Source organism: Bombina bombina, chromosome 10 (assembly GCF_027579735.1).
Source record: "Bombina bombina isolate aBomBom1 chromosome 10, aBomBom1.pri, whole genome shotgun sequence".
In the NCBI taxonomy this organism is placed as follows: domain Eukaryota; kingdom Metazoa; phylum Chordata; class Amphibia; order Anura; family Bombinatoridae; genus Bombina; species Bombina bombina.
Genome location: NC_069508.1, coordinates 101794169 through 101815619, shown reverse-complemented (window position 1 = coordinate 101815619; position 21451 = coordinate 101794169). Strand labels below are relative to the sequence as shown.

At 44.1% G+C, this 21451-nt stretch overlaps 1 protein-coding gene across 1 annotated transcript in view; it reads left to right on the top strand.

Moving 5' to 3' along the window:
- FIRRM (FIGNL1 interacting regulator of recombination and mitosis) overlaps window positions 1–21451 on the top strand; it is a 367507-nt gene that overhangs the window by 194727 nt on the left and 151329 nt on the right. The window lies entirely within an intron of this gene.

The following is a 21451-nucleotide window of genomic DNA, read 5'->3' as shown; positions in this document are numbered from 1 at the left end:
AGAGGAAAATGATTTTAGCAACCGTTACTAAAATCCATGGCTGTTCCACACAGGACTGTTGAGAGGAATTAACTTCAGTTGGGGGAACAGTGAGCAGTCTTTTGCTGCTTGAGGTATGACACATTCTAACAAGACGATGTAATGCTGGAAGCTGTCATTTTCCCTATGGGATCCGGTAAGCCATTTTTATTCAGACAGTAAATAAGGGCTTCACAAGGGCTTATTAAGACTGTAGACATTTTCTGGGCTAAATCGATTCATATATTACACATATTTAGCCTTGAGGAATCATTTAATCTGGGTATTTTGGTAAAATAATATCGGCAGGCACTGTTTTAGACGCCTTATTCTTTAGGGGCTTTCCCTAATCATAGGCAGAGCCTCATTTTCGCGCCGGTATTGCGCACTTGTTTTTGAGAGGCATGACATGCAGTCGCATGTGTGAGGAGCTCTGATACATAGAAAAGACTTTCTGAAGGCGTCATTTGGTATCGTATTCCCCTTTGGGCTTGGTTGGGTCTCAGCAAAGCAGATACCAGGGTCTGTAAAGGGGTTAAAGTTAAAAACGGCTCCGGTTCCGTTATTTTAAGGGTTAAAGCTTCCAAATTTGGTGTGCAATACTTTTAAGGCTTTAAGACACTGTGGTGAAATTTTGGTGAATTTTGAACAATTCCTTCATACTTTTTCGCAATTGCAGTAATAAAGTGTGTTCAGTTTAAAATTTAAAGTGACAGTAACGGTTTTATTTTAAAACGTTTTTTGTACTTTGTTATCAAGTTTATGCCTGTTTAACATGTCTGAACTACCAGATAGACTGTGTTCTGAATGTGGGGAAGCCAGGGTTCCTTCTCATTTAAATAAATGTGATTTATGTGACACTGAAAATGATGCCCAAGATGATTCCTCAAGTGAGGGGAGTAAGCATGGTACTGCATCATTCCCTCCTTCGTCTACACGAGTCTTGCCCACTCAGGAGGCCCCTAGTACATCTAGCGCGCCAATACTCCTTACTATGCAACAATTAACGGCTGTAATGGATAATTCTATCAAAAACATTTTAGCCAAAATGCCCACTTATCAGCGTAAGCGCGACTGCTCTGTTTTAGATACTGAAGAGCATGAGGACGCTGATGATAATGGTTCTGAAATGCCCCTACACCAGTCTGAGGGGGCCAGGGAGGTTTTGTCTGAGGGAGAAATTTCAGATTCAGGGAAAATTTCTCAACAAGCTGAACCCGATGTGATTACATTTAAATTTAAGTTGGAACATCTCTGCGCTCTGCTTAAGGAGGTATTATCCACTCTGGATGATTGTGAGAATTTGATCATCCCAGAGAAACTATGTAAAATGGACAAGTTCCTAGAGGTCCCGGGGCTCCCAGAAGCTTTTCCTATACCCAAGCGGGTAGCGGACATTGTAAATAAAGAATGGGAAAGGCCCGGTATACCTTTCGTCCCTCCCCCCATATTTAAAAAATTGTTTCCTATGGTCGACCCCAGAAAGGACTTATGGCAGACAGTCCCCAAGGTCGAGGGAGCGGTTTCTACTTTAAACAAACGCACCACTATACCCATAGAAGATAGTTGTGCTTTCAAAGATCCTATGGATAAAAAATTAGAAGGTTTGCTTAAAAAGATGTTTGTTCAGCAGGGTTACCTTCTACAACCAATTTCATGCATTGTCCCGGTCACTACAGCCGCGTGTTTCTGGTTCGATGAGCTAGTAAAGGCGATCGATAGTGATTCTCCTCCTTATGAGGAGATTATGGACAGAATCCGTGCTCTCAAATTGGCTAATTCTTTCACCCTAGACGCCACTTTGCAATTGGCTAGGTTAGCGGCAAAGAATTCTGGGTTTGCTATTGTGGCGCGCAGAGCGCTTTGGTTGAAATCTTGGTCAGCTGATGCGTCTTCCAAGAACAAACTCCTGAACATTCCTTTCAAGGGGAAAACGCTGTTTGGCCCTGACTTGAAAGAGATTATCTCTGATATCACTGGGGGTAAGGGCCACGCCCTTCCTCAGGATAGGTTTTTCAAGGCCAAAAATAACCCTAATTTTCGTCCCTTTCGTAGAAACGGACCAGCCCCAAGTGCTACGTCCTCTAAGCAAGAGGGTAATACTTCTCAAGCCAAGCCAGCCTGGTGACCAATGCAAGGCTGGAACAAGGGAAAGCAGGCCAAGAAACCTGCCACTGCTACCAAGACAGCATGAAATGTTGGCCCCCGATCCGGGACCGGATCTGGGGGGGGGCAGACTCTCTCTCTTTGCTCAGGCTTGGGCAAGAGATGTTCTGGATCCTTGGGCACTAGAAATAGTCTCCCAAAGTTATCTTCTGGAATTCAAGGGGCTTCCCCCAAGGGGGAGGTTCCACAGGTCTCAATTGTCTTCAGACCACATAAAAAGACAGGCATTCTTACATTGTGTAGAAGACCTGTTAAAAATGGGAGTGATTCATCCTGTTCCATTAGGAGAACAAGGGATGGGGTTCTACTCCAATCTGTTCATAGTTCCCAAAAAAGAGGGAACGTTCAGACCAATCTTAGATCTCAAGATCTTAAACAAGTTTCTCAAGGTTCCATCGTTCAAAATGGAAACCATTCGAACAATTCTTCCTTCCATCCAGGAAGGTCAATTCATGACCACGGTGGATTTAAAGGATGCGTATCTACATATTCCTATCCACAAGGAACATCATCGGTTCCTAAGGTTCGCATTCCTGGACAAGCATTACCAGTTCGTGGCGCTTCCTTTCGGATTAGCCACTGCTCCAAGGATTTTCACAAAGGTACTAGGGTCCCTTCTAGCGGTGCTAAGACCAAGGGGCATTGCAGTAGTACCTTACTTGGACGACATTCTGATTCAAGCGTCGTCCCTTCCTCAAGCAAAGGCTCACACGGACATAGTCCTGGCCTTTCTCAGATCTCACGGATGGAAAGTGAACGTGGAAAAGAGTTCTCTATCTCCGTCGACAAGGGTTCCCTTCTTGGGAACAATATTAGACTCCTTAGAAATGAGGATTTTTCTGACAGAGGCCAGAAAAACAAAACTTCTAAACTCTTGTCGGACACTTCATTCCGTTCCTCTTCCTTCCATAGCGCAGTGCATGGAAGTAATAGGTTTGATGGTAGCGGCAATGGACATAGTTCCTTTTGCGCGCATTCATCTAAGACCATTACAACTGTGCATGCTCAGTCTGTGGAATGGGGACTATACAGACTTGTCTCCGAAGATACAAGTAAATCAGAGGACCAGAGACTCACTCCGTTGGTGGCTGTCCCTGGACAACCTGTCACAAGGGATGACCTTCCGCAGACCAGAGTGGGTCATTGTCACGACCGACGCCAGTCTGATGGGCTGGGGCGCGGTCTGGGGATCCCTGAAAGCTCAGGGTCTTTGGTCTCGGGAAGAATCTCTTCTACCGATAAATATTCTGGAACTGAGAGCGATATTCAATGCTCTCAAGGCTTGGCCTCAGCTAGCAAAGGCCAAGTTCATACGGTTTCAATCAGACAACATGACGACTGTTGCGTACATCAACCATCAGGGGGGAACAAGGAGTTCCCTGGCGATGGAAGAAGTGACCAAAATCATTCAATGGGCGGAGACTCACTCCTGCCACCTGTCTGCAATCCACATCCCAGGAGTGGAAAATTGGGAAGCGGATTTTCTGAGTCGTCAGACATTACATCCGGGGGAGTGGGAACTCCATCCGGAAATCTTTGCCCAAATTACTCAACTGTGGGGCATTCCAGACATGGATCTGATGGCCTCTCGTCAGAACTTCAAGGTTCCTTGCTACGGGTCCAGATCCAGGGATCCCAAGGCGACTCTAGTAGATGCACTAGTAGCACCTTGGACCTTCAAACTAGCTTATGTATTCCCGCCGTTTCCTCTCATCCCCAGGCTGGTAGCCAGGATCCATCAGGAGAGGGCGTCGGTGATCTTGATAGCTCCTGCGTGGCCACGCAGGACTTGGTATGCAGATCTGGTGAATATGTCATCGGCTCCACCATGGAAGCTACCTTTGAGACGAGACCTTCTTGTTCAAGGTCCGTTCGAACATCCGAATCTGGTCTCACTCCAGCTGACTGCCTGGAGATTGAACGCTTGATCTTATCAAAACGAGGGTTCTCAGATTCTGTTATTGATACTCTTGTTCAGGCCAGAAAGCCTGTAACTAGAAAAATTTACCACAAAATATGGAAAAAATATATCTGTTGGTGTGAATCTAAAGGATTCCCCTGGGACAAGGTAAAGATTCCTAAGATTCTATCCTTTCTTCAAGAAGGATTGGAGAAAGGATTATCTGCAAGTTCCTTGAAGGGACAGATTTCTGCCTTGTCTGTGTTACTCCACAAAAAGCTGGCAGCTGTGCCAGATGTTCAAGCCTTTGTTCAGGCTCTGGTTAGAATTAAGCCTGTTTACAAACCTTTGACTCCCCCTTGGAGTCTCAACTTAGTTCTTTCAGTTCTTCAGGGGGTTCCGTTTGAACCCTTACATTCCGTTGATATTAAGTTATTATCTTGGAAAGTTTTGTTTTTGGTTGCAATTTCTTCTGCCAGAAGAGTTTCAGAATTATCTGCTCTGCAGTGTTCTCCTCCTTATCTGGTGTTCCAAGCAGATAAGGTGGTTTTACGTACTAAACCTGGTTTTCTTCCAAAAGTTGTTTCTAACAAAAACATTAACCAGGAGATAGTCGTGCCTTCTTTGTGTCCGAAACCAGTTTCGAAGAAGGAACGTTTGTTGCACAATTTGGATGTTGTTCGCGCTCTAAAATTCTATTTAGATGCTACAAAGGATTTTAGACAAACATCTTCCTTGTTTGTTGTTTATTCTGGTAAAAGGAGAGGTCAAAAAGCAACTTCTACCTCTCTCTCTTTTTGGATTAAAAGCATCATCAGATTGGCTTACGAGACTGCCGGACGGCAGCCTCCTGAAAGAATCACAGCTCATTCCACTAGGGCTGTGGCTTCCACATGGGCCTTCAAGAACGAGGCTTCTGTTGATCAGATATGTAGGGCAGCGACTTGGTCTTCACTGCACACTTTTACCAAATTTTACAAGTTTGATACTTTTGCTTCTTCTGAGGCTGTTTTTGGGAGAAAGGTTTTGCAAGCCGTGGTGCCTTCCATTTAGGTGACCTGATTTGCTCCCTCCCTTCATCCGTGTCCTAAAGCTTTGGTATTGGTTCCCACAAGTAAGGATGACGCCGTGGACCGGACACACCTATGTTGGAGAAAACAGAATTTATGTTTACCTGATAAATTACTTTCTCCAACGGTGTGTCCGGTCCACGGCCCGCCCTGGTTTTTTAATCAGGTCTGATAATTTATTTTCTTTAACTACAGTCACCACGGTATCATATGGTTTCTCCTATGCAAATATTCCTCCTTAACGTCGGTCGAATGACTGGGGTAGGCGGAGCCTAGGAGGGATCATGTGACCAGCTTTGCTGGGCTCTTTGCCATTTCCTGTTGGGGAAGAGAATATCCCACAAGTAAGGATGACGCCGTGGACCGGACACACCGTTGGAGAAAGTAATTTATCAGGTAAACATAAATTCTGTTTTTATCATAAACACAAGTCATTTCTATATCTTGCTCTTTATCCTAGATAATATTTACCAAGTGAGATTTCCCTCCCCAGAGGAGGCATAGACAGATTTCCCCACCTATCCCCGTTCTTAGTCTGTCCACTGTAGGATCAGAAAATTAGGGATTTGACCTTGGTAAACAGTTCTAGCACTAAGCAGAGTAAAATATCAAAATAAAAAATAAAGCTATACTATGGGCTCGATTTATCATCCTGTGGCAGAATGGGTAATAAAGGGATTATCTATCTTTTTAAACAATAAACATTTTCAAGTAGACTATCCCTTTAAAAATGCTTATGTAGTAAGATCATGTATATAACAATATATAATAAGAGATCTTGCAAAGGCATAGCTTTTATATATATGTATATAATATATGTAAAAGCAATGTCTTTGCATATACATGCTATGTCTTTGCAAGTGCTATTACTACATATGTACATACATGCTATGCAAGTACTCTTATTACATTGGCATATACTGTACATGTTGTAACTTAGCAAGTTCTCTTACATGAACACATATATATTAGGGCTTTGCGATTAATTGCAAGATGCGATTATTGTCTTGCGATTTTCAAATAGCAAAAGTGTTCAATTTAAAAAAAAATTTTTACAAAATCCAGCATTGTTAAACGTTGCAGTTAGGGCTCTGCGATTAATTGCATGATTCAATTTTTTTGTATTGCGGCCACAATAAAAATTTACAAAACCTTAAATAATTATTGTAATTTAAAAATTGACTGCACTGCTTTGTGACTGCTAGTTTTATTGTTTGTATTTTACAGTTTATTGCATTTTATATTGAGAAATGTATGTTTTACAGTTATTTTTTCATTCATTTCTTTCCAATGGCATGGAGAGTCCATTAATCCATTCTAATTACTAGTGGGAATTCAACTCCTGGCCACCAGGAGGAGGCAAAGAACACCCCAGCAAAGCTTTAAGTATCCCTACCACTTCCCATAACCCCCAGTCATTCTTTGCCTTTGTATATCATGGAGGTGTGCGAAGATGGTGCTCTGAGGAATTATTTAATTATCCTTTAATAGGTAGTTTCCCTCCAAGCAAGGATATGGGTAATGCTTTGTCCATGTAATTCTCTTGAGTAAGAGTTGTAGTAGTTGTTAGCTGTTAAAGGTCAGCAGGGTAGTCCTTGTTTCTCCTCCAACAATTTATCCTAACCCACATATGAAAAACCAGGGTTGGTTACTCTGCTTTTCCTTTTTCTCCAGGTCCCTGTCAGACCTGGGATTCTGTGCCTGCCCCACAGCTTCAACTCCAAGGTAAGTAATTTCTTCCTTCTTAGGTTTAGAAGGCTCAAGCACTGGGGGTTAATCCTCTCTACAACCTTAAAGTGAAAGTAAATCCTAGCGTTTTACAAACGCTAGCATTTACTATTGAAACAAATAAAGGGGACTTTCATTCATGAAGTATGATACTTCATGTAGATAGCTCCTTTATTTGATTCAATCAATCTCCATTTTTACCTTGTATCTTATTGGTGCAATGATTTATCTAATCTTATCCTTGAAGAGACTAGTATAGAGGGGATCTGACAGGATCAAGGCTCTCAAGCTAGCCAATACATTTATTTGTGATGCCAACATGCAAGTTCTTAGGTTGGGTGCTAAGATTTCTGGTTTTACTGTTTTAACTTGCAGAGCTCTCTGGTTAAAATCTTGGTCTGCAGATGCTACATCCAAGTCCAAGCTTTTATCTCTGCCTTATAAGGGTAATACCTTGTTTGGACTAGGTCTGGCAGAAATTATTTCTGACTTTACAGGTGGAAAAGGTTCTTTCCTACCTCAGAATAAAATGAATAGACCTAAGGGCCGCCAGAATTCTAATTTTCGTTCCTTTAGTAGCTTTAAGGGACAGAAGTCTTTCTTTTCCAAGTCGGATCAATCTAAGTCTTCTTAGAGGTCCAGTCAGCATTGGAATAGGGGGAAGCAAGCTAAGAAGCCTTCTGTTGATTCTAATTCAACATGAAGGGGCCGCCCCAATCTTGTAGTGGATCAATTGTGGGGCAGACTTTTTTTGTCAGCAGGCTTTGATAAGCGATATTCCAGATCCTTGGGCCATAGATATAGTATCTCACGGTTACAGAATAGGATTTAAATATTGTCCTCCCCAGGGGCAGGTTCCACCTGTCAATGTTAACTGCAAAATAGATAGAGAGAGGCCTTCTTAAACTGTGTAAAGGACCTATCATCCCTGGGAGTGATTGTTCGAGTTCCTCTAGAGGAACAGGGTATAGGATTCTAGTCAAATCTATTTGTAGTTCCCAAGAAGGAGGGCCCTTTTCGCCCCATTCTTGACCTAAAGTGTCTCAATCGATTCCTCAGGGTTCCGTCCTTCAAGATGGAGACCATCCGTTCTATTCTTCCTTTGGTCCAAAAGGGTCAGTTCATGACAACCATAGATCTGAAGGACGCGTATCTTCATGTTCCTTTTGACAGGGATCATTACCAGTATCTAAGGTTTGCCTTCCAGGACAAACATTTCCAGTTTGTCGCCCTTCCTTTTGGCCTTGCTTCAGCTCACAGAATTTTTTCAAAGGTTTTGGGGGCTCTTCTGGCCGTGGTGTGGTACCAGGGTATTGCTGTGGCGCCTTATCTAGATGGCATTCTAGTTCAAGCACTATCTTTTCATCTAGCAAGATCTCATACCGAGATGTTGTCTATTCTACGTTCCCATGGGTGGAAATTGAATCTGGGAAAGAGTTCCCTTGTTCCAGATACAAGGGTTTGTTTCTTGGGTACAATCATAGATACCCTCTCCATGAAGATTTTTCTGACGGACGTCAGAAAATCCAAGCTTCATGTTTCTTGCCTGTCTCTCCAGTCTGCTATTTGTCCATCTGTGGCTCAATATATGGAGGTGATTGGATTGATGGTTGCCTCCATGGACATCATTCTTTTTGCTTGGTTCCATCTTAGAACTCTGCAGCTATGCATGCTCAGTCAATGGAACGGGGGCCACTCAGATCTCTCACAGAAGATAAATTTGGATTCCCCAACAAGAGTCTCTCATGGTGGGTTTCACAGGACCATCTGTCTCGGGGCACATGCTTCCTGAGGCCTTCCTGGGTGATTGTGACCATGGACACCAGCCTGTTAGGTTGGGGAGCTGTTTGGGGTTTCTTAAAGACACAGGTTCTGTGGACTCCAGAGGATTCGTCTCTTCCAATAAACATCTTGGAGTTGAGAGCAATTTGCTATGCTTTGATAGCCTGGCCTCAACTAGCTTTAGTCTGATTTATCAGATTACAGTTGGACATCATCACCTCGGTGGCCTACATCAATCACCAGAGAGGAACTCAGAGCTCCTTGGCAATGGAGGTGTCTCGCATTTCCCAGTGTGCGGAGTCTTATGATTGCCATCCACATACCAGGTGTGGACAACTGGGAGGCAGATTTTCTAAGCATGCAGACTTTTCATCCCGGAGAGTGGGGTCTCCACCCAGAGGTTTTCACAATAACTCTCAGGTGGGGGTTCCGGAGTTGGATCTGATGACGTCTCGTCAAAATGCCAAGCTTCCAAAGTACGGTTCAAGTCAAGAGATCATCAAGCTGTTCTGATAGATGCTCTAGCGGTTCCTTGGAACTTCAATCTAGCATACCTGTTTCCTCAATTTGCATTGCTTCCACAAGTAATTGCTCGCATCAAACAGGAGAGAGCTTCTGTGATTCTAATAGCTCCTGCATGGCCTCACAAGATCTGGTTTGCGGATCTGGTGACGATATCATCTCTTCTGCCATGGAGGTTAACTTTCAGGAAGGACCTTCTACTTCAGGGCCCCTTTCTTCATCCAAATCTGGTTTCTCTGAAGCTGACTGCTTGGAGATTGAACTTCTAAATTTAGCTAGACGTGGCTTCTCTGAGAAAGTCATAGATACTATGCTTCAGGCTCGTAAACAGATTACTCACGGAATTTACCATAGGGTATGGTGTAAATACCTTCATTGGTGTGATTCAAAAGGTTTTTCTTGGAACAAAGTAAGGGTTCCTCGAATTCTGTCTTTTCTTCAGGAGGGCCTGAAGATGGTTTTGTCAGTCAGTACTTTGAAGAGTCAGATTTCTGCTCTGTCTATTCTTCTGCATAAACGTCTGGCAGTTCTGCCAGATGTTCAGTCTTTTGTTCAGGCCTTGGTCAGAATCAGGCCTGTGTGTAAATCTGTTGCTTTTCCTTGGAGTCTTAACCTTGTTCTTAGAGTTTTGCAGCAGGCTTAGTTTCAGGTTTTGTTTCTTCTTGCTATTTCATCTGCTCACAGAGTTTCTGAACTTGGGCTCTACAGTGCGATTTCCCTTACCTTATTTTTTCATGCTTATAAGGCGGTCCTTCGTACTAAGCTCGGTTTTCTCCCTATGGTAGTGTTGGATCACAATATTAATCAGGAAATTGTTGTTCCTTCTTTTTGTCCTAACCCTTCTTCCTAGAGGGAACGTCTTTTGCATAACTTGGATGTTGTGCATGCTCTTAAATTTTGCCTTCAAGCAACTAAAGATTTTCGGCAGACTTCTGCCCTGTTTATTGTTTTCTCTGGTAAGCTTAGGGGTCAGACGGCCACTTCTACCACTTTTTTTCTTTCTGGTTGAGAATTGTTATCCGTTTAACTTATGAGACAGCTGGACAGCAGCCTCCTGAGAGAATTACGGCTCATTCCACTAGAGCTGTTTCATCTTCATGGGCTTTCAAAAATGAAGCTTCTGTGGAGCAAATCTGTAAGGCGGCCACTTGGTTCTCTATTCATACTTTTTCCAAATTCTACAAATTTGATACTTTTACATTAGCTGAGGCTTCTTTTGGGAGAAAGGTTCTTCAAGCGGTAGTGCCTTCAGTTTAGTTTCGTCTGTCTTGTTCTCCCTCCCTATTCATTCTGTATCCTCTAGCTTGGTATTATTATTATTATTATACTTTATTTATGAAGCGCCATCATATTCTGCAGCGCTGTCCACAGATACAGATCATTTAAATAAAACAATAGTATAAAACTTCTAAGACTAAGAGACAGGACAGAATTTACAAACACATACAGGAGGAATCGAGGGCCCTATTCCCATGGGAACTTACAATCTAGAAGGGTAGGAGGTTGGGAAACATGAGGTGAGGACTGCAAGAGTGAGAAAGATGTTAATGCAGAGTTAGAGGAGGGAAATGTTGTTAGGTAAAAGGAATATTATTGAGTTGGGTGGTAGGCTTCTCTGAACAGAAAAGTCTTCAGAGAGCATTTAAAGGAAGAAAGATTAGGGCAAAGCCTGACAGCACAAGAGAGAGTGTTCCAGAGGGTAGGTGCTGCACAACAGAAGTCCTGCAGTCTAGCATCAGAGGAGGTGATAGTCGCAGAAGCAAGGAGCAGGTCATTGTTGGATCTTAGTGGGCGGGCTGGAGTATACTTGTTGATTAGAGAGGATAGGTAGAGGGGAGCGCAGTTGGTGAGTGCTTTGTATGCAAGGGTGAGAATTTTGAATTTAATTCTGCTGTGTATTGGAAGCCAATGAAGGGACTCACAGAGAGGTGCAGCAGATACAGAGCGGCGGGAAAGGTGGATCAGTCTGGCAGAGGCATTTAGGATGGATTGAAGAGGGGAGAGGCGGGAAAGAGGAAGGCCAGTAAGTAGGTTATTGCAGTAGTCAAGTCAGGAAATAACAAGGGAGTGTATTATTTGCTTTGTGGTGTTAGCGCACAGAAAAGGTTGAATCTTGGAAATGTTGCGTAGATGGTTGCAGCAGGATGTAGAAAGCGATTGGATATGGGGGGTGAAGGATAGATTTGAGTCAAGTGTAACTTCGAGGCAGCAGACTTGGGGCGATGGGGAAATGGTGATGCCGTCAACAGGGATAGAGAAGTCACAGGTCGGCGTAGAGCTTGAGGGGGGGATAAGAAGGAGCTCAGTCTTGGACATGTTACTCTTTAGGTGGTGAGAGGCCATCCAGGAAGAAATACCAGATAAGCAGTTGCTGACATGAGAAAGGACAGAGGGAGAGAGAGCAGGGGTGGAGAGGTAGATCTGGGTGTCATCAGCATAGAGGTGATATTTGAAGCCATAACTGTTGATAAGTTTACCCAGTGAAGAAGTATAAATGGAGAAGAGTAGAGGACCCAGAACAGATCCTCGAAGTACTCCAACAGACAGAGGTATTAGAGAGGAGTCGTCATTGGCAAATGACACAGAAAAAGACCTGTGAGAAAGATAAGAGGGAAACCAGGAAAGAGCAGTGCCACAGAGGCCAAAAGAGCTAAGGGTCTGTAGGAGGGGGGGTGGTTAACTGTGTCGAAGGCAGCTAAGAGGTCAATTAGGATGAGTATGGAGTAGTGGCCTATATTTTTAGCAGAGAGAAGATCGTTCGTAACCTTGGTAAGGGCAGTCTCAGTTGAGTGTTTGGGGCGGAATCCGGATTGCAGGGGGTCAAGCAAGGAGTTGGCGGACAGGAAGTGGGTTAGGCGATTATAAACTAGTTTTCTCCAACATAGGTGTGTCCGGTCCACGGCGTCATCCTTACTTGTGGGATATTCTCTTCCCCAACAGGAAATGGCAAAGAGCCCAGCAAAGCTGGTCACATGATCCCTCCTAGGCTCCGCCTACCCCAGTCATTCTCTTTGCCGTTGTACAGGCAACATCTCCACGGAGATGGCTTAGAGTTTTTTAGTGTTTAACTGTAGTTTTTATTATTCAATCAAGAGTTTGTTATTTTAAAATAGTGCTGGTATGTACTATTTACTCTGAAACAGAAAAGAGATGAAGATTTCTGTTTGTATGAGGAAAATGATTTTAGCAATCGTTACTAAAATCCATGGCTGTTCCACACAGGACTGTTGAGAGGAATTAACTTCAGTTGGGGGAACAGTGAGCAGTCTTTTGCTGCTTGAGGTATGACACATTCTAACAAGACGATGTAATGCTGGAAGCTGTCATTTTCCCTATGGGATCCGGTAAGCCATTTTTATTCAGACAGTAAATAAGGGCTTCACAAGGGCTTATTAAGACTGTAGACATTTTCTGGGCTAAATCGATTCATATATTACACATATTTAGCCTTGAGGAATCATTTAATCTGGGTATTTTTGTTATATAATATCGGCAGGCACTGTTTTAGACACCTTATTCTCTAGGGGCTTTCCCTAATCATAGGCAGAGCCTCATTTTCGCGCCGGTATTGCGCACTTGTTTTTGAGAAGCATGACATGCAGTCGCATGTGTGAGGAGCTCTGATACATAGAAAAGACTTTCTGAAGGCGTCATTTGGTATCGTATTTCCCTTTGGGCGTGGTTGGGTCTCAGCAAAGCAGATACCAGGGACTGTAAAGGGGTTAAAGTTAAAAACGGCTCCGGTTCCGTTATTTTAAGGGTTAAAGCTTCCAAATTTGGTGTGCAATACTTTTAAGGCTTTAAGACACTGTGGTGAAATTTTGGTGAATTTTGAACAATTCCTTCATACTTTTTCGCAATTGCAGTAATAAAGTGTGTTCAGTTTAAAATTTAAAGTGACAGTAACGGTTTTATTTTAAAACGTTTTTTGTACTTTGTTATCAAGTTTATGCCTGTTTAACATGTCTGAACTACCAGATAGACTGTGTTCTGAATGTGGGGAAGCCAAGGTTCCTTCTCATTTAAATAAATGTGATTTATGTGACACTGAAAATGATGCCCAAAATGATTCCTCAAGTGAGGGGAGTAAGCATGGTACTGCATCATTCCCTCCTTCGTCTACACGAGTCTTGCCCACTCAGGAGGCCCCTAGTACATCTAGCGCGCCAATACTCCTTACTATGCAACAATTAACGGCTGTAATGGATAATTCTATCAAAAACATTTTAGCCAAAATGCCCACTTATCAGCGTAAGCGCGACTGCTCTGTTTTAGATACTGAAGAGCATGAGGACGCTGATGATAATGGTTCTGAAATGCCCCTACACCAGTCTGAGGGGGCCAGGGAGGTTTTGTCTGAGGGAGAAATTTCAGATTCAGGGAAAATTTCTCAACAAGCTGAACCCGATGTGATTACATTTAAATTTAAGTTGGAACATCTCCGCGCTCTGCTTAAGGAGGTATTATCCACTCTGGATGATTGTGAGAATTTGATCATCCCAGAGAAACTATGTAAAATGGACAAGTTCCTAGAGGTCCCGGGGCTCCCAGAAGCTTTTCCTATACCCAAGCGGGTGGCGGACATTGTAAATAAAGAATGGGAAAGGCCCGGTATACCTTTCGTCCCTCCCCCCATATTTAAAAAATTGTTTCCTATGGTCGACCCTAGAAAGGACTTATGGCAGACTGTCCCCAAGGTCGAGGGAGCGGTTTCTACTTTAAACAAACGCACCACTATACCCATAGAAGATAGTTGTGCTTTCAAAGATCCTATGGATAAAAAATTAGAAGGTTTGCTTAAAAAGATGTTTGTTCAACAAGGTTACCTTCTACAACCAATTTCATGCATTGTCCCTGTCACTACAGCCGCGTGTTTCTGGTTCGATGAGCTAGTAAAGGCGATCGATAGTGCTTCTCCTCCTTATGAGGAGATTATGGACAGAATCCGTGCTCTCAAATTGGCTAATTCTTTCACCCTAGACGCCACTTTGCAATTGGCTAGGTTAGCGGCGAAGAATTCTGGGTTTGCTATTGTGGCGCGTAGAGCGCTTTGGTTGAAATCTTGGTCAGCGGATGCGTCTTCCAAGAACAAACTCCTTAACATTCCTTTCAAGGGGAAAACGCTGTTTGGCCCTGACTTGAAAGAGATTATCTCTGATATCACTGGGGGTAAGGGCCACGCCCTTCCTCAGGATAGGTCTTTCAAGGCCAAAAATAAACCTAATTTTCGTCCCTTTCGTAGAAACGGACCAGCCCCAAGTGCTACGTCCTCTAAGCAAGAGGGTAATACTTCTCAAGCCAAGCCAGCCTGGAGACCAATGCAAGGCTGGAACAAGGGAAAGCAGGCCAAGAAACCTGCCACTGCTACCAAGACAGCATGAAATGTTGGCCCCCGATCCGGGACCGGATCTGGTGGGGGGCAGACTCTCTCTCTTCGCTCAGGCTTGGGCAAGAGATGTTCTGGATCCTTGGGCACTAGAAATAGTCTCCCAAGGTTATCTTCTGGAATTCAAGGGGATTCCCCCAAGGGGGAGGTTCCACAGGTCTCAATTGTCTTCAGACCACATAAAGAGACAGGCATTCTTACATTGTGTAGAAGACCTGTTAAAAATGGGAGTGATTCATCCTGTTCCATTAGGAGAACAAGGGATGGGGTTCTACTCCAATCTGTTCATAGTTCCCAAAAAAGAAGGAACGTTCAGACCAATCTTAGATCTCAAGATCTTAAACAGGTTTCTCAAGGTTCCATCGTTCAAAATGGAAACCATTCGAACAATTCTTCCTTCCATCCAGGAAGGTCAATTCATGACCACGGTGGATTTAAAGGATGCGTATCTACATATTCCTATCCACAAGGAACATCATCGGTTCCTAAGGTTCGCATTCCTGGACAAGCATTACCAGTTCGTGGCGCTTCCTTTCGGATTAGCCACTGCTCCAAGGATTTTCACAAAGGTACTAGGGTCCCTTCTAGCGGTGCTAAGACCAAGGGGCATTGCAGTAGTACCTTACTTGGACGACATTCTGATTCAAGCGTCGTCCCTTCCTCAAGCAAAGGCTCACACGGACATGGTCCTGGCCTTTCTCAGATCTCACGGATGGAAAGTGAACGTGGAAAAGAGTTCTCTATCCCCGTCGACAAGGGTTCCCTTCTTGGGAACAATAATAGACTCCTTAGAAATGAGGATTTTTCTGACAGAGGCCAGAAAAACAAAACTTCTAAACTCTTGTCAAACACTTCATTCCGTTCCTCTTCCTTCCATAGCGCAGTGCATGGAAGTAATAGGTTTGATGGTAGCGGCAATGGACATAGTTCCTTTTGCGCGCATTCATCTAAGACCATTACAACTGTGCATGCTCAGTCAGTGGAATGGGGACTATACAGACTTGTCTCCGAAGATACAAGTAAATCAGAGGACCAGAGACTCACTCCGTTGGTGGCTGTCCCTGGACAACCTGTCACAAGGGATGACCTTCCGCAGACCAGAGTGGGTCATTGTCACGACCGACGCCAGTCTGGGGATCCCTGAAAGCTCAGGGTCTTTGGTCTCGGGAAGAATCTCTTCTACCGATAAATATTCTGGAACTGAGAGCGATATTCAATGCTCTCAAGGCTTGGCCTCAGCTAGCAAAGGCCAAGTTCATACGGTTTCAATCAGACAACATGACGACTGTTGCGTACATCAACCATCAGGGGGGAACAAGGAGTTCCCTGGCGATGGAAGAAGTGACCAAAATCATTCAATGGGCGGAGACTCACTCCTGCCACCTGTCTGCAATCCACATCCCAGGAGTGGAAAATTGGGAAGCGGATTTTCTGAGTCGTCAGACATTACATCCGGGGGAGTGGGAACTCCATCCGGAAATCTTTGCCCAAATTACTCAACTGTGGGGCATTCCAGACATGGATCTGATGGCCTCTCGTCAGAACTTCAAGGTTCCTTGCTACGGGTCCAGATCCAGGGATCCCAAGGCGACTCTAGTAGATGCACTAGTAGCACCTTGGACCTTCAAACTAGCTTATGTATTCCCGCCGTTTCCTCTCATCCCCAGGCTGGTAGCCAGGATCAATCAGGAGAGGGCGTCGGTGATCTTGATAGCTCCTGCGTGGCCACGCAGGACTTGGTATGCAGACCTGGTGAATATGTCATCGGCTCCACCATGGAAGCTACCTTTGAGACGAGACCTTCTTGTTCAAGGTCCGTTCGAACATCCGAATCTGGTCTCACTCCAGCTGACTGCCTGGAGATTGAACGCTTGATCTTATCAAAACGAGGGTTCTCAGATTCTGTTATTGATACTCTTGTTCAGGCCAGAAAGCCTGTAACTAGAAAAATTTACCACAAAATATGGAAAAAATATATCTGTTGGTGTGAATCTAAAGGATTCCCTTGGGACAAGGTAAAGATTCCTAAGATTCTATCCTTTCTTCAAGAAGGATTGGAGAAAGGATTATCTGCAAGTTCCTTGAAGGGACAGATTTCTGCCTTGTCTGTGTTACTTCACAAAAAACTGGCAGCTGTGCCAGATGTTCAAGCCTTTGTTCAGGCTCTGGTTAGAATCAAGCCTGTTTACAAACCTTTGACTCCTCCTTGGAGTCTCAACTTAGTTCTTTCAGTTCTTCAGGGGGTTCCGTTTGAACCCTTACATTCCGTTGATATTAAGTTATTATCTTGGAAAGTTTTGTTTTTGGTTGCAATTTCTTCTGCTAGAAGAGTTTCAGAATTATCTGCTCTGCAGTGTTCTCCTCCTTATCTGGTGTTCCATGCAGATAAGGTGGTTTTACGTACTAAACCTGGTTTTCTTCCAAAAGTTGTTTCTAACAAAAACATTAATCAGGAGATAGTCGTGCCTTCTTTGTGTCCGAAACCAGTTTCAAAGAAGGAACGTTTGTTGCACAATTTGGATGTTGTTCGCGCTCTAAGATTCTATTTAGATGCTACAAAGGATTTTAGACAAACATCTTCCTTGTTTGTTGTTTATTCTGGTAAAAGGAGAGGTCAAAAAGCAACTTCTACCTCTCTCTCTTTTTGGATTAAAAGCATCATCAGATTGGCTTACGAGACTGCCGGACGGCAGCCTCCTGAAAGAATCACAGCTCATTCCACTAGGGCTGTGGCTTCCACATGGGCCTTCAAGAACGAGGCTTCTGTTGATCAGATATGTAGGGCAGCGACTTGGTCTTCACTGCACACTTTTACCAAATTTTACAAGTTTGATACTTTTGCTTCTTCTGAGGCTATTTTTGGGAGAAAGGTTTTGCAAGCCGTGGTGCCTTCCATTTAGGTGACCTGATTTGCTCCCTCCCTTCATCCGTGTCCTAAAGCTTTGGTATTGGTTCCCACAAGTAAGGATGACGCCGTGGACCGGACACACCTATGTTGGAGAAAACAGAATTTATGTTTACCTGATAAATTACTTTCTCCAATGGTGTGTCCGGTCCACGGCCCGCCCTGGTTTTTTAATCAGGTCTGATAATTTGTTTTCTTTAACTACAATCACCACGGTATCATATGGTTTCTCCTATGCAAATATTCCTCCTTAACGTCGGTCGAATGACTGGGGTAGGCGGAGCCTAGGAGGGATCATGTGACCAGCTTTGCTGGGCTCTTTGCCATTTCCTGTTGGGGAAGAGAATATCCCACAAGTAAGGATGACGCCGTGGACCGGACACACCGTTGGAGAAAGTAATTTATCAGGTAAACATAAATTCTGTTTTTCAAAGAGTGATATTGGGCGGTAGCTTTCAGGAGAATTAGGGTTAAGGGAGGGTTTTTTGAGTATGGGAGTGACTATTGCAAGTTTGAAAGAAGATGGGAATGAGCCGCTAGAAAGAAATAGGTTGAAGATGTGGGTAAGAGCAGGAATGAGGGTAGAAGATAGGGAGGGTATTAGATGGGAAGGTATAGGGTCGAGTGGGCAGGTAGTGAGGCGTGAGGAAGATAGCAAGGAGGAAACTTCATTCTCAGTGGCTGGATGGAGGATGCAGAGGGTGGCAGAGGGAGTGGCAGGGCCTGTTGATGGAGTATTGCAGGTTGGTGTTGGGATGTTGCTCCGGATAGAATTTGTTTTGTTTAAAAAGTAGTCTGCCAAGTCTTGAGCACTAAAGACAGATGAGGGGGTGGAGCAGGAGGGTAGAGGAGAGAGTTAAAGGTGGAGAAGAGTCGTTTAGGGTTTGAGGAAAGAGTAGATATAAGGGAGGAGAAAAGTAGGTTTGCTTGGCTAAGTGAAGGGCACAAGTGTATGAATGAAGCATAAACTTATAGTGTATGAAGTCAGGTTCAGAGTGAGTTTTCCTCCAGACACGCTCAGCAGTACGGGAGCATTTTTGCAAATAGCGTGTTTGCTGAGAGTGCCAGGGCTGCAACTGACGGTGTGATGTTTTGCGCAGCTGGGGAGGGGCAAGTGTGTCTAGTGCAGAGGAGAGAGTTTTGTTATAGTGGGATTTTGCGAGATTAGGACAGGTTATAGTGGAAGTGTGAGGGAGGAGATCTTGAATAGTTTTTGAAAATTGGAGCGGATCCACAGCATGCAGATTTCTACAGATGCGGAGGCGGGATGGAGGAGTTGGTTTAGCTGTTGCATTAATATTATAGGTGACCAGGTGATGGTCTGAGATGGCAAAAGGGCGACAGGTGAGGTCAGATATAGTACAGAGGTAGGAAAATACCAGGTCGATGGAGTGTCATCACGGTGGGTAGGGAATAGGGTGGATTGTGAGAGACCAAAGGAGGATGTAAGTGAAAGAAGTTTAGAGGCAGCAGGGGCAGATGGGTTGTCAATGGGAATGTTGAAGTCCCCAAGGATTATGGTTAGTATATTTGTAGAGAGAAAGTGAGGAAGCCAGGCGGCAAAGTTGTCAAGGAAATGGAAGGTAGGTCCGGCAGGGCGATAGATGACTGCCACTTTGAGAGAGAGGGGTGAGAACAGGCGAATACAGTGGACTTCAAAGGAAGAGAAGGAGAGAGATGGGATTGATGGTAGGTACTGATAAGTGCAAGAGGGGGAGAGCAGGATCCCAACACCAGCGCCACATTTATCACCTGGCCTAGGGGTATGGCTAAAGTGAAGACCACCATGTGTGAGAGCAGCAGTGGAAACTGTGTCGGAAGGAGATAGCCAGGTTTCGGTAATTGCTAAAAGGGTGAAAGAATTTGAAATAAACAGGTCATCAATTGGTTCCCACTAGTAATTAGATTGTTTCGTGGACTCTCCATGCCATAGGAAAGAAATCAAAATTATGCTTATCTGATTAATTTATTTATTTCCGGGCATGGAGAGTCCAAAACCCACCCTTATTCAAATTAAGTTGGCAGTTTTTTTGTCTAGTCCTCAGGCACCTCTATACCCTTGTGTTATCTTTTTCCGCTTCCCTTTGGCCGAATGACTGGGGATTATGGGTAAGGGAAGTGATACTTAACAGCTCTGCTGGGGTGCTCTTTGCCTTCTTCTCTGGCCAGGAGTGTATATCCCACTAGTAAGAATGTAGAATGTTTTGTGCACTCTCCATGCCCGGAAAGAAAGAAATTTAATCAGGTAAGCATAAATGTTGCTTTTTCTTCACCAAGGTATATGCTATGGAAACCGGTTGCTAGTATGGCGGCAATCTCAAGTGTGGCCTTCTATTGGTGTGACTCCTTACTGATTTTGAAGGAGACTACTGTGGAGGAGATCCAGGACAGGATCAATGTTTTAAAACTGGCTAATACCTTCATTTGTGATGCCAGAATGCACGTAGTCTAAGTGAAAAGACTTCTAGTCTTACCATTCTCTCTCGCAGAGCCTTGTTGCTAAATTCTAGGTCGGCAGACATGGTTTCCAAGTCTAGACTTCTATCTCTTCCTTTTAAGGTGAAGACCTTATTTTTGTTTCCAAGTCTAGACTTCTATCTCCTCCTTTTAAGGGAAAGACCTTATTAATTTTCGTTCCTTTCGCAATTCCAAAGGACAGAAATCCTCTTCTTCTTCCAAACCTTAACATACCAAGCCTTCCTGTAGACCCAACCAGCCTTGGAATAAGGTCAAGCAGTCCAAGAAGCCTTCCTCTGAGAACAGAGCAGCATGAAGGGTTCGCCCCCGATCCGAGTATGGATCGGGTAGGGGGTAAACTTTCCTTTTTTCAGGAGGCTTGGATTTGCGATGTTCCCGATCCTTGGGCGGTGGAGGTAGTCTCTCAGGGATAGGTTTCAAATCTCATACTCCAAGAGGCAGATTTGTCCTGTCAAGATTATCAGCAAACCAGGAAAAAAGAGAGGCATTCTTAAACTGCATCAGGGATCTCTCTTCTCTGAGTGATTGTTATTGTTCCTCTGGCAGAACGTGGTTGAGGATTCTATTCCAATCTGTTCGTGGTTCCCAAGAAAGAGGAAACTTTTTGTCCTATTCTAGATCTTAAGTGTCTCAACAAATTCCTCCGGATTCCGTCCTTCAAGATGGAGACTATTCGCTCTATTCTCCCTTTAGTTCAGGAGGGTCAGTACATGACCACCATCGACCTGCATGACCACCATCGACCTGAAGGACGCTTACGTTCATGTTCCTATCCACATTGATCATTTTCAATTTCTACGGTTTGCCTTCCTGGACAATCACTTTAAATTTTTAGCCCTGCCTTTTCGGCCTAGCCACAGCTCCCTAAAACTTTACGAGGATTCTAGGGGCTCTTCTTGCAGTGACCAGATCTCTAGGAATTGCGGTGGCGCCATACCTGGACGATATCTTGATTCAGGCGCCATCTTTTTAGCAATATCCCATACAGATTCTCTGTCTATTCTCCGCTCTCATGGGTGGAAGGTGAATCTGGACAAGAGTTCCTTGGTGCCAAATACCAGGGTCTGTTTTTTGGTGACGATCATAGACTCAATCTCAATGAAAATTTTCAACGGAAGTAAGAAAATACAAACTTCTTTCTGCCTGTTTTTCTCTTCAATCATCTGTTCGACCCTCGGTGTTACAGTGTATGGAAGTAATTGGTCTCATGGTGGCCTCCATGGACATTATTCATTTTGCTTGTTTCCATCGGAGACTTCTAGTTATGCATGCTCAGACAATGGAACTGAGGCCACTCGGACCTCTGTCAGAGGATAGTCCTCAACAATAAGACGAGAAACTCTGTCCTGGTGGCTCTGTCAGGATCATCTGTCCCAAGGCACATGCTTCTTGAGACAATCTTGGGAGATTGTGACTATGGATGCCAGTCTTTCCGGCTCGGGAGCAGTTTGGGGTCCCTTAAGAGTTCAGGGAACCTTGAATCAAACGGAGTCTGT